This window comes from Protopterus annectens, chromosome 11.part0 (assembly GCF_019279795.1).
Source record: "Protopterus annectens isolate FY-2018-M chromosome 11.part0, PAN1.0, whole genome shotgun sequence".
Lineage (NCBI taxonomy): Eukaryota > Metazoa > Chordata > Ceratodontiformes > Protopteridae > Protopterus > Protopterus annectens.
The window spans coordinates 1,309,144,733-1,309,161,486 of record NC_056745.1 but is presented as its reverse complement, the minus strand read 5'-3'; the positions used below and the strand labels follow the sequence as shown (position 1 = coordinate 1,309,161,486).

The 16,754-nt window shown below is 41.8% G+C and overlaps 1 protein-coding gene across 1 annotated transcript in view; it reads right to left on the bottom strand.

Annotated features, from left to right (window-relative positions):
• The window catches only part of TNPO3 (transportin 3), a 2,808,908-nt gene that overhangs the window by 2,002,914 nt on the left and 789,240 nt on the right, over positions 1 to 16,754 (bottom strand). The window lies entirely within an intron of this gene.

Here is a 16,754-nt window from a genome sequence, read left to right as displayed (position 1 = left end):
CTAAGTATGGAGAACGTCGGCATCTGTGCAGTAACTGAAACCTGGTTCAAGGCTCCAGACAGCACTCCAGCACTACTGGGCTACAAGTCATACCACACATTTCAGCCACAGAACATGGACCGAAACACAAAAGGAGGGTGTGTATCCATATTCATCAAGGATACCCACACCTCCAGGTTAGTGGTGCAGCAGACCACCTCTGAGATCATCCATGTGCAACTAACATTGGGCAAATCTGCAATGCAAATTGTGGCCTGCTACAGATCACCCTCCATGACCCAGGACCACCACTCCGCCTTTCTGGAGACACTGGAAAACATGAAGGTCCTTCCGAACACCCTGATCTTGGGAGATTTCAATTACCCTACCATTAACTGGGAAAACTACTTGAGTACAAATTCCCAGGCTGAACGCTTCCTGGAATTTATCAACTCAAATGCCCTGGATCAGCTGGTAAACTCCCCTACCAGAGGCCACAACATATTGGACCTGGTCATCACCAACATGGGCGACAGGTGCTCCGTACCAGAGGTCAACCTGTCACTGGTTAGATCAGACAATAAACTAATCACCCTGGATGTCCACATCCCACCACCACCCCCAACCAAGGAAACCACAGTGAAAAACTTTTCTGAAGCAAACTTCACCTTACTTAAGGCAGAGATGGTAAGTTTCACAGCCCCTACGCTAAAGGGTAACACTGCCCAAGATGCAGAATCCTTTACAATTGCACTCTATGAGCACCTACAAGGATGCATGGTTCGTGCCATCCCTAGCAAAACCAAGACTCACTCCCCTAAGAGAAGGAAACCAGTCTGGTGGACCCCTGCCATGAACAGGTTATACAACAAAAGGAGGAAACTAGTTCAGAAAAAAAGCAAATCCCAAGAAGGAAAGGCATCCCTGATCAGTATCAGTAAGAAACTAAGGTCCCTCATAAAATCATCCAAGGCTAACTTCGAAAGAAAAATAGCCAAGGATTCGAAAGATAACCAAAAAGCCTTCTTCAGCTATGTCAAGAATCTAAGTGGCAACTCTCAGATATGCTCGGAGATAAAATAGCACAAAATATACTGAACCTACTGATATTGCCAACATACTGGCAGATAGATTCAGTGCAAACTTCACCCCCCTCTCACCTTCAAAAGGGCCCACAACAATACCGGAAAAGTGAAGTGTCCCGGAAATCACAGAAGCACAGGTGAAAACAGCCCTTTCAAAAGCCAAAAAACACAGCATCAGTGGGGCCAGATGGTGTCCCAGGCTGCGTCTTGCACGAACTACAGAACAAACTAACCCCCCACCTAAACACGCTGTTCAACCTCAGCCTCTCCACAGGCTACGTGCCCACAGAATGGCGCACAGCAATGGTTATTCCGCTCCACAAAGGAGGGGCCACAATTGACCCTGGTAACTATTGCCCCATAAGCCTGACTAGCCTGGTCTGCAAGGCTATGGAGCGCATCATCATGGAACTCATTAAAGACATTGGGAACCTCCAAACACTTGACCCGACCCAGTTCGGCTTTGTTAAGGGCAGATCATGCATACTAAACCTGGCTGACTTCTTCGAGACAGTTACCAAGGTCACAGACAAGGGAAAGGTGGTTCATACAGCCTACCTTGATCTCACCAAGGCATTCAACACCATTCCTCACTCGGGTATTATAGAAAAACTCACCAGCCTGAACATAAACCCCTATGTCACAAGATGGGTTGCCAACTGGCTTACAGCCAGAACTCACACGGTTAGAATAGCAGGCTCCAGGTCTGACTTTAAACCAGTCACAAGTGGTGTCCCGCAAGGCTCGGTTCTGGGACCCCTACTGTTCGACATATATTTCTCAGAAGTACAGGCAAACACAGGAGGACTATGGCTAACCAAGGTCGCCAATGACTGCAAACTGGGAGCCATAATTGATTCTCCGGCTGACACAGACATCCTCCAAAAAGGCCTTACTGAGACAGATACCTGGTGTCAAAGTCATGGCCTCAAGCTAAATGCCAAAAAATGCATAGTCATCCCCGTTTGGAAAAAACAGAACACCCACGAATTACCACATAGGTGGCAGCCCCCTTAATACAGAAGAGGTAATAAGAGATCTGGGGATCCAGGTAGATAGTAATCTCTCCTTTGACAATCATATTGCCAAAGTAGTTAGGAAATCCTTCTATGTGGCCCATCTAATTACTAAGGGGTTTGTATCTAAAAATGAAGAGGTTATAGTGCCCCCCTCTACTCGTCACTCATCAGACCCATCATAGAGTACAATGCCCCATTTGGGATGTACCTCACAAGACACTTGCAACAGCTTGAAAGACCACAAAAGCACCTCACCAAGAGTATTACTGGCCTCAAACATATGTCCTATGCAGCCTGACTGAAAAAACTCTGGCTGTACTCAGTGGCATATCGCTTACTCAGTGGTGATCTCTGCTGACTTACAAAGCCATGTCCAACTCAGATCTGATGGACATGCTCCACCTAAAGAAATCCAAGTCACTGTGAGCCACGCGCTCTAGTGAGCTAAACCTAGTCACAACAATAAATAGAACATGCTGGTGGGATAGATTCCTGTCACAGAGACTCCCCATGCTTTGGAACAAAATTCCTAACTACATTAGGCAGAGCCCCTCACTAACACTCTTCAAGAGAAGCCTTGACGAGTGGCTGGGTAACAAAGTACACCACTGGGATCACTTCATTGGCTCTGCTTGACAGAGGCTCAGTTAATCAATGGGGTGGCGAAAGCCGACACACTCTGGCTAGGCTTATAAATGTCTTCGGGCAGATAGCCTAGTACCTACCTATGAACCTATATGTTCCATGGCCTTGCAGATCAGGCTCATCAGGCTAATAGGGCGATAGTTCCCAGAATCAGTGGTAGCTCACCCTTTGTGGAGTGGGATAACTGTTGCTGTGCGCCATTCAGTAGACACAAAGCCTGACGTGAGACTATGACTGAACATGGTGCTTAGATGGGAAGCCAGTTCATTCTGAAGTTTGTGTAAAACACAGCCTGGGATGTCCCATGGATGCTGTGTTTTTTGTTTTAGCGAGTGCAGCTTTTACCTGCATAGATGTGATTACAGAGACCCTGCATTCTTCCTGTATAGATATGGGCCCTTCAGGGGGTGAAGGGGGGGGGTAAAGTTAGCACTGAACCTATCTGCCAGGATTGTTGGCAATATCAGTTGGTTCTGCAATTTAAGTGCCAATTGCGCTGCAACTCAAGAGCACATCTTGACATAGCTATAGAATGCTTTGTGGATGCCCTTAGAATCCGTGGCAATTTTTGTTTTCGCAGCTAGCTTTGGAGGATCTTATAAGGGATCTCAGCTCCTTACTTAGGCTGACCAGGGAGCTCCACCACTCATGAGATTTTACTCTCTTTGACAATAATTTCTTCCTTCTGTTGTAGAGTTAGTTTATGGCAGGGAACCACCAGATTGGCTTCCTTTTTTTGGAGGATAGCGTCTTGGTTCTGTTTGGGATAGCACAATCCATGCACTCGTGTAAATGCTTATAGAGTGCATTTGTGTAGGATTCAGCGTCATAACTGTATTCTTCATCTGCATGGGTGTCAAAGTTCGCCACTTCTATCTTAAGAAGCATGAAGTTGGCTTTGAAGAAATTTTTTTTACCATGGTTTCCTTAATGGTGGGTGGGGGTGGGATGAGGATATCTAGGGTGATTAGCTTATGGCTGGATCTGACCGAGGAGTTGACTTCAGGTGTGGAACATCGGTCACGCATGTTAGTAATGACTAGGTCTGGGATACTGTTGCCCCTGGTGGGGGTGTGGATAAGTTGATCCAGGGCATTGGCATTTATGAATTCCAGAAAGCGTTGAGCGAAGGAGTTGGTACATGAGTAGTTTTCCCAGTTAATGGTGGAGTAGTTGAAATTGCCCATTATTAAGGTGTTTGCCTGAACCCTAATAGTTTTCAGTATATCAAGAAAAGAGGAGTGGGAATCCTGGGGCATGGTGGGGGATCTGCAGCAAACTACAATTTGGATTGCAGTTTTGCCCAGAGTTAGTTGCACTTGGATAACCTTGGATGCATTATGCTGCGCAACTAGCTTGTAGGTGTGGATATCCTTAATGAATATGGACACACCACCAGCTTTGGTGCTCTGGTCCAGGTTACATGGCCAAAAAGTGTGGTATGAGTTATAGCCTGGTAATGCAGGGGTGCTCTCTAAAGCCTTGAACCAGGTCTCAGTCACTGCACAGATATCGATGTTCTCCATTTTACTGAGTGCCTCGAGTGAGTGCATTTTGAGATTTAGACTTCTAGCATTGAGTAGCATTACCCTCGGTTTTTGCTTGCCTGGTCTTGTTACGGTGGTGAATTTGTCATTTGAACCTTGCCTAAAAAAGGCACTATAGGGGGAGCAAGACCCTTAGCCAGTATCCGGAATCCCATGGGTGACAGGTCCAGGCCATCTCTGGCACAGCATCATGGTCTGTAGACCATGTCGTCCCAGGCAGACAGATAATGGATCCCCTTAGAATGACACCAGAAGCTTACCCAGTTGTTGAAGTCAAACATTTTGTCCTTGTACTGCAATATCATTCTGGGCGATGGCAGGATGCTACTCAGGGCTAGGGTCATACCTGCCCGGGCTACAAAATCGGAGAGTTATTCCATGTCTCTTTTCATGTAGACTAGGGAGGTACGTCTCAGGCCGTTTACACCAACATGGACAATGACAGAGTCATATTTGTACTTGTTGTGGAGTGACCTGAGTGCGTGGATTATGTGACGGATCCTGGCACCCGACAGGCAGCTGACAGTAACCTTCTCTTTGTTTAGCCTGGTGAGTGGGACATCAGTGTGCCTGACTATAGAGTCACCTATGACTAGTGTGTTGGGTACATTGTTTTGCCTTATGGGCTGTGGTTTATTAGCACACTAAGTCTGTGGGCTGTGTCACTTGGGTTTTGTTGGGGGGGGTGAAGGTTGCTTGCGTTTCTGCTTTGGAGGTCTCTGCTGCTTGAGCAGATTATTATTGAGAGCCTCTGCGAATGTTTTTGTGTTTCTATGTGTGGATTTTGGTGGTGTAGGTTTAGAGGGACTATGTGATGAGTGTGGTGTGGTGCAAGTGTTTACCTTCTCCTTTTGACTGTCAAGTTCAGTCTTGGTTGGAGAGAGCTTTCCCTCCAGTTTGGCTAGATAAGTGCATCTCTCACAGGTTGTGGTGTTGGGTGGTAGGAGGAGAGGGTTGTCTGTGTACATGAGGCAATTGCTACATTGCCCCAAGATGCCCAGACTCATCAGATAGGAAAGAACACTGGGAGCTGACCCTTGGACATGCCTGAATCAAAAACTACTTTCTCTAGACAAGTGAGGAAAGTCAGTATAAGAGCTGTTTTTCTCTAAGCAAGTGAGGAAAAGTAAATACAAAAACTGTTTTCCTCTAGGTAAAGAGGAAGGTTAAGTGCTGTAGTAATTTGTAGCTTATTTAGTGCTAACAATAAGGTCTGAACAAGTGCTGAGCACGAATAAGCAAATTCAAGTGCTAAAACCAAGAATCTGTACCTGGAACTTGTGGTAGATAGGCTATCTAGTGCTTACCACTCCCACTGATAAGCTAGAAGGCTTCCCTCCAACACAGAAAGGCTTGGGGGACTCAGAAGCTTACAAATAGCCCTGGACAGAGCAAATCTGTATCTGGATTAGACTAGTTACAGGAAAGGCAGGAAACAAGCTTAGATTTTTTTTTTTGTAAAGTGAAACCGGAGAAAGGAGAAACAGAAGATAATTCAAAATTAAGGACCTAAGCGGCTTGCCCTTAACAAATGTTCTCTCTCTATTACGTAGAATGAGCTAGTGACACTATCTTGGAATACAGCTTGGATACAAGCTGAACAGATGGGACTGTTAGGAGTGTCTGAAGTCAAAACATGATCTCACTGTACTCGGTTGAGTGAGGAAATGAGATAGACCCAGGAGGAGTGTTCAAACACAAATTTACAAGAGGGGCGGGCAATTCCAAAGCCACCAAGATTAATACCAGAATAAGAACAGGGAGGGCGGGAAACTAAGTGCAGAGAGAGAGAGAGACCCCACAGTACTCTATGAAACAATTAAATAGAAAAATAAATAACTACAGCGAGACAAAGACCACAATATTCAATGAAACAATTAAATAGACAGAAAAATAAAATGCAGTACAATCTTTAACACTGCAAGTTTGTACTTCACTCAGTTAGTAATGCAGATGATTGCAGGTATGTAGCAGAAGCCAAACAACTCCGATATTGAGCATGTTCCTCAAGCTACCTGCTCCAGACAATGTTTTTTTGGTACCTATGTGGCTACTTTTATCAGCATCACTACTGCCATGTATTTGCCCTTCATCCTCAGCATGCATCCCCAACCCAAGAGGAGACAAGAAAACAAAGGTCAGTGTTGTTTTTTTTTTTTTTACTTACTTCCCATACCAGCTCCAACAGGTAATCAAGCTGCTAATCAAACTTAAACTACCTGCATTCTAGCCAGGGCTTTAGCTCTGTATATCAATGCTGCTGGTTGTAGGACAGAGTAAAATTATCACTGCAGCACAGAAAATACACAGTTACACTCTCCTGTCTTCAGGAACATATGGCAAGTATAAATTCTCTAGCTGATGATCAGGACACTAGCTGTGACTGGTTATGATGCAATCAGTTAAAACTTTAAGACTGAGGCCTTGGTGCGCCACATTGTTACAACTCTGCTCCACCTGTGGCATCAGTCATCTTCTACTGTAACAGGCTGATGCTTCTTTCTAAAGTGTGACACTTTCACTTCATTCCTGATGACATACTGACGCTCAGGTAATAGGTGCTGACCAACAAGTCATTATGATTTTATTTATGGGCCAACACTAGGAACTTTATTTTTGGGGGTTTTCACGCTTTGTTCTTTTCATGCTTTGATTTACTACAGCTTCTAAGTGCTCAAAATGGCAGATGCTGGCTTGAACAAAGTTACAACAACCAGTCACTTTCTGGTAATCATTATCAGTACATTTGTAACCTGTTTCAGGGGTTCCTTTAGCTGTCTACTTGGCTCTGCATTACACAAAATCCTGGTTTTGGTGTTTTTAGCCATACATGATTTGGGTCCTCCTAAATGAAGAGCAGTTGCAAGTGCAGAATACCACAACAGTAGATGTTCAAAGCAGGAATACACCATTAGGTTCATAGGTGTTTACTAGGCTAATGACCAAAAAGGCCTTTTTAAGCCTAGCCATGCTTCCCAAATCTCTTGACAAGTTCTGGTACCCTTGATAAGTGTAAGCAGGGGCTTGGGAGATTAAACATTTACAAACAGGGGCTTGGGAGATGAACAATTTATAGGCTGTCTGTATCCATTAGAGACTTAGGTGCCAAACCAGGGATGGAGTTCCTGTTCCCCATCCAGTTATCCAAGTTGTACTTGAACTGAGTTAAGGAAAGAGACTGCTTCACATGGAAAGGGAGGCTGTTCCACAGAAGGGGTAGTCTCTTGGAATACATATCTGCATCTCCAGCAAGTCCTATTTATATCCCAGGCAAGGTTCAAGTCTTTAGAATGGGTAATTCTGGTGCTGTTTGTTTTGCGGATATGAGAGAGACCCATCAAGGTGGGATGCGACAATGCCTTGTATGCAAGACACAGTTCTCCCCTCAACAGCCTGTTAGAGACAGAATACAGGAGTAGGGCCTTGAGGTGGTCTGCACAGGACATGTTCCTTGCACCCTGTATTGTTTTAGTGAGGAACCTCTGTAGACATTCCAATTGTTGAACATGCCTGGTTAGGTACATACCAAAGGGGGCATTGTATTCAATAATAGTGCCCAGTACAGCAGAATAAGGACTTCCTTGGATATAGATGCCATACCTTTGTTTACAAGTTACACAACATAGAATGATTTCCTCACTACTGTAGATGGGTGATGGTCAAAGGCTTGATTACTGTCTGTGTGTGTCCCCAAGTCCCTGACTACTGGGTCAACTCTTAGGTGTGTGTGTACTATCAATATAATAGTTACCAGGGGTGGATGACTTCCCAAAGGATACAATTATGCATTTCTTGGTATTTAGCTTTAGTCCATGTCTCTGGCACAAGTTGTTTGCCTGTGTAAGCTTTTCCTGGAGAACATTTGTGCACGATTCAATCACTGCTCCTAATTTGTGATCATTGCAAATTTAGTCAAACCAGAACCACTGATGTTGGCCTTAGCTTCAGAGAAATAAATGTCTAAAAGCAGCGGTCCAAGGACTGACCCCTGAAGGACTTCGCTTGTGACTGTCCTCTTTATAGACATTGACTCCAAATTCTACCTTCCTGGTACAGCCTGTGCACCAGTTGATTATCCACCAGGTTACATAAGGGTCTGTACCTAACTTACATTTGTCAATAATGCCCAAGTGGGGGATTAAGTCAAATGCCTTGGCCAGGTCAAGGCAGGCAGTGCGAATAATTTTGCCCTCATCCATTGCTTTGGTGACCTTCTCAATGTCGTCCCCCAGGCTGAGTATGGATGACCTGGCCTTGAAGCCAAACTGGGTTGGATTCAAAGTCTGGAGGTTTTATATCGCATTATTGGTCATTTCCATAATTCTTTCCATATGAGACTAGAGATACTTATGGGTCAGTAGTTTCCACGGTCTGCAGATGACCCACTTTTGTGCAGACAGATGACCTTTGCTGTTCTCCATTCATGAGGCACGAAGTCTATTTGGAAGCCATAATTAAATAATTCCAGAGGGCCTAACAGATCATGCTTCGTGCAATTTAGAAGGCATCCCCTGGGATACTGTCTGGGCCCAGTGATGCAGTGTTCTTGGCCTTAGACACCGATTCCCTAGTGGTAGTGGGTGGTGGGGGTTATATTTAATGGTATTTCCTAAGGGAAGGTTGATGGGGAGAAAGGGGTAAAGCAGGAGCTAAATTTGTTTGCCAGGAGGCTTGTTATATCTTTTGGCTCAGTATGGGTGACTCCATTTACAATAAGCTTTGCACACAATTAAGGTTGCGGACAGAGCTAAATGCATTGTGGTTGTTCCTGGCCTAGGAGGCCAAATTTACCTCAAATTTGGCTTTGATAGACTTTATTTGTACTCTGAGTTGTTTAGTCTGATGAAGGGCTTTTATCCTGCTGTGTGCTGCACTTCCTAATTTTTACTATGAGTTTCTTCTTTCTGTTATACAGCCTACTGTTTTGACTCCACCAGGGTGTTTTTTTGAAGTAGTTCTGCACTTCTTCCTGGTGTGTAAGGTTGCCGCTATGCAGCTATTAACATGCTTGTATAGGGTTTCTGTGAACAGTTTTGAGTAGGCAGCAGTGTTCTCAGTTTATGGGGGCTTGAAAGTTTGCCAGGTTATCACTTAATAGTAGAAAGTTAACCTTGGAGTAGTTCCCGAATATTCCAGGGTTAGTTGGAGGTTTCGGGTTTATTTTTACTTCAGAGACCATTTCGTGATCTGACCTTACCACAGAAGACATTATACTACAGGGTGTGCAGCACACACCCATATTAGTGAGGATCAGATCAGATATGGTTGCATCCCTTGTTGTTGTACTGACAATCTGGTTCAGGGAGTTTGTGTTTACAAAATCCAGGAATCTCTGTGCCTGTATGTTTGGTGTCACATATGACTCCCAGATAATACTGGGATAACTAAAGTTCCCCCAAGAACACAGTACTGAGTTGGATGGCGAGTGCTTCCAATAAGTTTAAATACATGGCATAGGTTTCCTGGGTCATACAGGTGGACCTACAGCTTGCAAGAAAGTGGTATTAGATTTTGCCTATGATGACATGCATGTGGAAAAGCTCAAGTGCATTGTCCTGCTGGACCAGCCTTGAGAATATTTCCGATGTAAAATCAAAACATCTGCACCTTTAGACAACATCTGTGTAGTGGCTGGTCTAAATTTCTGGAAGGCATTATAACCTTGCACTGTTGGTGTGCTCTCAGCGGCTTTAAACCATGTCTCAGTGACTGCACAGACATCAGCATTCTCTAGGACAAAGAGCTTCTAGGGAGACTTTTTTTTTTGTTTAGACTCCTACCTTTGAGCAGTAACACCTTTAGATTTTCTTTGTTTTGATTTGCTATGTCAAAAGTACTTTCAGTCTGGCATTTCTTAAAAAGGTACTATGGGGAGGACAATGTTTTAGCGAACATTTGAAAGCCTAGAGGCGAGAGGTGCAGATCATTCCCGGCAAAGCATCATGGTCTGCAAACTATCTCTTTCCATGCTGGCAAATATTGGGAGGGTGGCCTAATGGTTAAGGTGTTTGTCTTACAAACACAAGGTGGCAGGGTTTGAGTCTCACAAGGGATAATTTGCTAGGCAAGAGCATTTAGCTTAGTACGAACCCTTAGGATAAACCCAAAAAAGAAGCCAATTATTAAAGTCAGTCATCTTTTTTTCACACTGCGGCATCTTCCTTGAAAAAGGTAAAATGTTGCGCAATACTAGTCTCATACCAGCCTGGGACACACATTCCGAGCGCACCATGACGTTTCTTCATATAGTCTAGGGAGGTACATCTCAGGTCATTTACATCCACATGAACTATGGCGGAGTCATACTTGTACTTGTGGTCCAGTGACCTGAGTGCAAGTATAATGTGGCAGATCCTAGACTCTGAAAAGCAAATGACCGTAACTTTCTCCTTACTCAGCCTGGTGAAAGTGACACTGTGTCGCACAATGGAGTCACCAATGACTAGAATGTTGGATTCTGTGGTGGCTTGCCCTATGGGCTTAGAAGTAGAAACTGCATGAGATGGGGCTGTGTATGTCGATATGTGTGTTGTTTTGAAAGACTGCACTCAGGGTTGCTGAGGGTGTTTGTTACCTGTACTTCATCTAGGAGGTCTCCGGGGTTTAGGCAGATTAAGTGCCTCAGCAAATGTTGGTCTATGTGTCTGCTTTGAATTGTGTGCGATAGGTTCAGTATGTGTACTACTGATGCTACTGACATTAGGATTGCTTTTATGCAACAGCTTTGCCTCCAGTGACATTATGTAGATACAGCACACATATAACATATTAGTTTGAGAATAAACGTGTCAGTAAACATGAGTAAATTTCCGCAATAGCTCTGGATGCCCATATCCACCAAGTTGGTAACAGAGATAGTGGGAAAGTTCATATCCATGGCAACAGACCTTTGTTTATTGATTAGACAGCTGGATTGAGAATATAAAGTAATGTCAGGAAGATCCAGTTTGCAACTCTGGGGGAAGTACTTGTCACTACAAACTAGTTGTCCTGTGCAGCAAGTAGGTATTGGTGAAATTTCAATGGTGCACTTTAAGAAAAATGCAACTCAAGGTGTCTCTGGCTATACAGGGCACTTGAGGGGAAACTAATAAGGAGAGCCCAATGATTTATGGATAAAGTATTTAGGCATATATTCTGAAGGTAAATGCACGTTAAGCAGTACTTACTGAAAAGAAAGAATTAGCTTGTCAAGAATGATGAAAAAAGGGAAGTCACGTGAATGGCCACTGCTTGACTTCTACTAGTGCCTGTCTCACTACAGCATCACACTGCTGGGATACAGTGTTCCTTTGCTTCTTCTCTCACCAGAAGAAGAACAGTAGCACCAATCCCAAGATAAGAAGCAGGCCACAGCCTGTTTGGTGAACCACAGTCTTGTCCCAGATGATGTAAGAGTCTGTAGGCTTCTTGTATCCTTTTCCTGGCAGATGCCTTAAAACAAGACAAATCAGGAAGGTAAAGCACATACATTCACTTCCCAACCAGAAAGAGTCAGGAATCTTTGCACTCTGCTCCTTCTCTCACCAGGAGCAAAATATAAGCACAAATTCTAAACTGAACCCTATGAAGCCATTATTAGGCTTTCAGTTGATCAGTGGTCCCCATAAAATGTTCCTGTGCCCCTTCTCTCCCCTAGGAGCAAAACAGAAGCACTAATCCCAAGATGACTACTGAATGGCAAAATGTGGGCTCACCAGTAATTGGTGGTCTTCGAGTAGGTGTTGCAGGTTTTAAAGGTAAGATGGAAAAATGGGTTAATACTCTAGCAGCTGCAGTGTCCACTAAGTTTTAGATATGAAAGAGGGGGGGTGGTAATTTGAGCTTTAGCTAAGTGGACAGCCACTAATTTTAAAAGAGCAAGATAAACTGGATGGGGTGGGTGGTTTCTAATATGCTTCTATGGAATACAGTGGGACGACCCACACATTTAAACAGTTGCAGGGGAGAGATTTCACACAATGAAAATGTTGTGCTTATTCACAACAGCCAATGAAAGAGGAGAGGGAAGGAGATGTGTGGTCAAATTAACATAAGGGGCAAGTAACAATAAAGACAGTTGAGTTTAAAAGCACAACACAAGAATGGTGAAAAACGTAATTTGTGTGACATGCTTAAGAAACACCTGTGGTCTCTTTCCTTGTTTAAATATGCTACTAAAAGCAGAAAACAAGTAAAATGCAGTGTAAAAAATGAATCACGATAAACAAAATAGAAGACGGTAATACAAATACACAAAATAGAAGAAAGCAAAAAAACAAACTAACCTTTCCCTCACAGCAAGCTGAGGCAGGGTCTGGATGAGGTTTTAGCAATGCAGTGGTAATCCTTAAACAAAGGATTTGCCAGAAGGCTGGACTGACCTTCTGAATTCCAGAATTTTCTTTCGACACTATCATTTGTACTGCTCCTTCCTGCCCAATCCTGAACTAATGTTAAGTATAAAAATGTCTGCATTTGCACCATTACCTCATTTCTTTTTGGTGGGGGACAAAATTCTAGTGTGCACCTTTTTTCCCCAGGGCAATCAAAGTCCCTACTCTGTAGTATCAAAGGGATCACAACTGCAGTCCTATTTCTGACACAAGAAGAGTATCAGAGTTATAAGAAATACTGGGTTAGTGGTTTACAGCAGATCAAGCAAGATAGCCTCATCAGAGTGCAGTCCTGCTCTTGAACTGGATGACTTATAATGCAAGGGAAAAGGTGCTGGAAAAGATCTGCATCACTGCCACATATATGCCCTGATCCGACAGTCTTGGGGGGGGGGGTTAACACAGTGGCCATAAATAAAAAGATATGTATATATGTGTGTATATATATATATATATATATATATATATATATATATATATATATATATATATATATATATATATTTGCTCTCTACTGTTTGGAATTATTTGCATTTATCCAAATTTAGCCTTCCTAGAGGGCACCTGGCATCTGGGGCAAGAAACACTGAGGAAAATGGCGTCGGCTGATGCCTTTATACCCTAGCAGCTGTGACGTCAGGTGAAGTGCGACATCAGCCGAGGCCAGACCCAGACTTTGGAATCCGGCCGACCGAAAGGCTGCCTGAGGCAGGACAACCCATATGTTAGGACTGCAGATGCATCCTTGAAGGACATCTCTTGTAAAAACTCTTCGGAGACATTATTGGGATAGACCCAAAGTCAAACTCTTCTCTACCTTCCGCAATTCGATATTCTTGGCCAAATAACTATTCTCTAGCTGTAACTTTTTAAATGAGGATAAAAGCTTTTCAAGGGAAAACAGGTGTTCACTCAACTTAGGTTGTGAAGTATCATTATTAGAAGTAACAATCTATCAGCTTCTAAGTCCATGTTAAAATAATTTTCCTGCCACTCTCCATACTGAAAAGTTACATTTGAATTCCACATTATATTACCATGAGGGAAATTAACAAAATTCTGACCTTTATCACCAGCAGACTGAGTCAATGGTAAACCAAAGCTCTCATTAGTTCCACCAGTCCCATTTCTTTGTGACGATACTAATTCCAAATTAGTAGACAATGTAGTAAATTGCTGGCTCGTTTGTTGTATTACGAGAGTTAAATCTCTAACCGCTTTATTTAGTCCATTTACTCCAAAGCATTTATCACCACTACTACCACTGGAAAATGACATGACAACAATAAAACAGACCAAGAATCAAACGGTGATGAACAAACCAAAAACTGCACACACCTGTAGGTAGATGAGAAAGCTAGCCAGTATAATTCAAAAACAAAGTTTATTAGTGTTAAGCGCTTCCATTCCCTAAATATGGAACTTCATCAAACAAAAAAACACACAAAAAAGACTCATTTTATATATCCAGCCCATTACATCTCTATTGAAAACAGCCAATCAAAGCACACAACCATTTGAGTTAATTACCAACAATTATAAACAGTATAAATGTCTCAGTCTGAAAACAGAATAAACAGAACAGGCTTCACTGATCCCAGGAAACACTGTAGCATTCAATAACACTTGCCATTTTAATTAACACAACTCAAGATGTTCTTTTATCTACCCCCTTGGGGATCATGTTTAACCTGTTCAGTCACTAAAAACTTAAAATTATGACCATCAAAACTCTATGTTTATATAGAGCAACCGTCTCTTTCCTTTTTAATATCAGACAGGTGTTCACTAAATTTTCAGGTGGTCTTACCCACATAAAATGCAACAAACATCTGACAATGAGCTAAATAGACCACCCCTTTTGTAGAACATTTAAAATGTCCATTTATTCTACACATTTTATTATTTACATAAAAATTCTCTGTTACATTCACATATGGAGAACCAGTCATTGCTAGTATATTTGGGATTCCAAAAATCTTAGCAACACCCCCCCCCCCCATTGTGGCCTATAGTAGATGCATCTCATTTGAAAACATTTTTTTACTGCCAAATGGATTGATGAATGTTCAAAAGATTGTATTACTCAGATGTCTCAAGTAAGTAGAGATATGTGGCATTTTTTAGTGCGTTTAAATGATATTCCTTTTTTTGAAAATGCTATATTTGTTACTGCTGATGTGAAGAATTTATTTACGGTTATTCTTCATGATGAGGGATTAGAGTAGTTAGAGTTGTATTTATATAAATGTAAGCGTTTTTCAGCAGATAAAATCAATTTTATTATTGCCCTCATGGAAGTGGTATTAACTAACAATTTTCTGTTTTTTGATGGACAATATTATAAACAGATTACTGGATTTGCAATGGGGGAGCCATGTGCCCCCATTTTTGCAAATTTAGTTATGGCAGAATGGGAAGACAGATTCATATTGAAGGGTCAATATTGTGACTGTTGGGCACTACACACAGTTGTTTTTTTGGACAACATATTTTATGGACTGTTACTGAAGTTAGGCTCCAAGAATTTTTGGGGTTTATTAATTTGACCACAACATTTTTACAATTTTCCTACAACATGAATGATACAAAAATTGCATTTTTGGATGTAAAAATAACTAAAGATTTACAACACTTGAGGTATTGTTCTAATATATACAGAAAATCCACTTTCTCAAATACTTGTCTTCATTTTTCGAGTATGCACCCTATATTTCAGAAAAAAATCTGTAGTCAAAGGCCAATTGGTTAGGTTGGCCCATATGATTCTGGAACAAGAGGTATTTAATCAAGAAATATGATACTCTCATGAAGATGTTTTTAGAGAGAGAGCATCCAATGGAATTTTTGGCAGGAATACAAGATGAAGTAGTAGTTAAAAGAGAAAGAGGTTTGGATAGTGAGGCTATCGTTAACAGTATTAAGAACAATTGGTGAATTTTTTTATCTGACAGTGGGCTGCTGAGTAAATTAGGTATTGAACCACAGATCATTTTTAGGAAGGATAACTCCTTCAAGAAGTTTCTTAAGTTTAATAAAACATCAGCAGTTAGCAGTACAAGAAGGGCAGGAAATTTTAAGTGTGGGAGGTGTTCACAGCGTACATATGTGAATGTAGCAGAGAATTTCTATATAAATAATAAAATGTACAGAATAAATGGACACTTTACGCAAGTATGACCACCAGAAGAAGAGGGATGAATGGTTTATATAAACATATAAAGAGTTTTAATGGTCATTATTTTAAGTTTTTAGTGATTGAACAGGTTAAACAGGATCCCCAAGTGAAGATAACAAAAGAACATCTTGAGTTGTGTGAATGAAAATGGCAAGTTTTACTGAATACTACAATGTTTAATGGGATCAATAAAGCCTGCTCTATTTATTCTGTTTTCACATTAAGACATTATACTATCTCTAATTGTTGTTAATTAACTCATTTGGTTGTGGGCTTTGATTGGCTGTTTTCAACAGAGCTATAATGGGCTGGATATATAAAATGAGTCTTTTTTTGTGCGTTCTTTTTTTTCTGAAGTTCCATATTTAGGGAACAAAAGCACTTAACATTAAAACTTTATTTTCGGATTATACTGGCTTGCTTTTTCATCTACCTAGACTACCACAGGTGTAATGCAGTCAATCTGATGAAGGAAAGACTGTAAAATGCAAGTGATAAGCAAAAGTCTGAAGATTCATTCTTTAGTAATATTCTTGGAAGATGAGATTAACATAGGCATGCATGCATGTAAGACAAAAGCCATGCATTGGTAAACTAGAGGCTAAAATGGGAAAGGTATGAGCGAACCCCACTCAGAATGGCCAAATTACAGGCCCAACAGGTTGTCCAAGTACTACTTGAGAACATTAGATCTGCAATTCACACATTAATGAACAAGATAAGAAGCCATTTCCATACACCTCTGCATGTGGGAACACCAGTAGAAGCAAATATAAATGTAAAGGTTGAAATTTTTTTTTAATTCCCCCCAAGCCTCTCCTTTTGAACAGATCACTAAATGTTCTGAACTAATTGTGTTGATTTTGTCAACAACACATGAAAGGCTAAAGTACCTGCCTAAGGCCATTTATGCCACACAGTTGAGC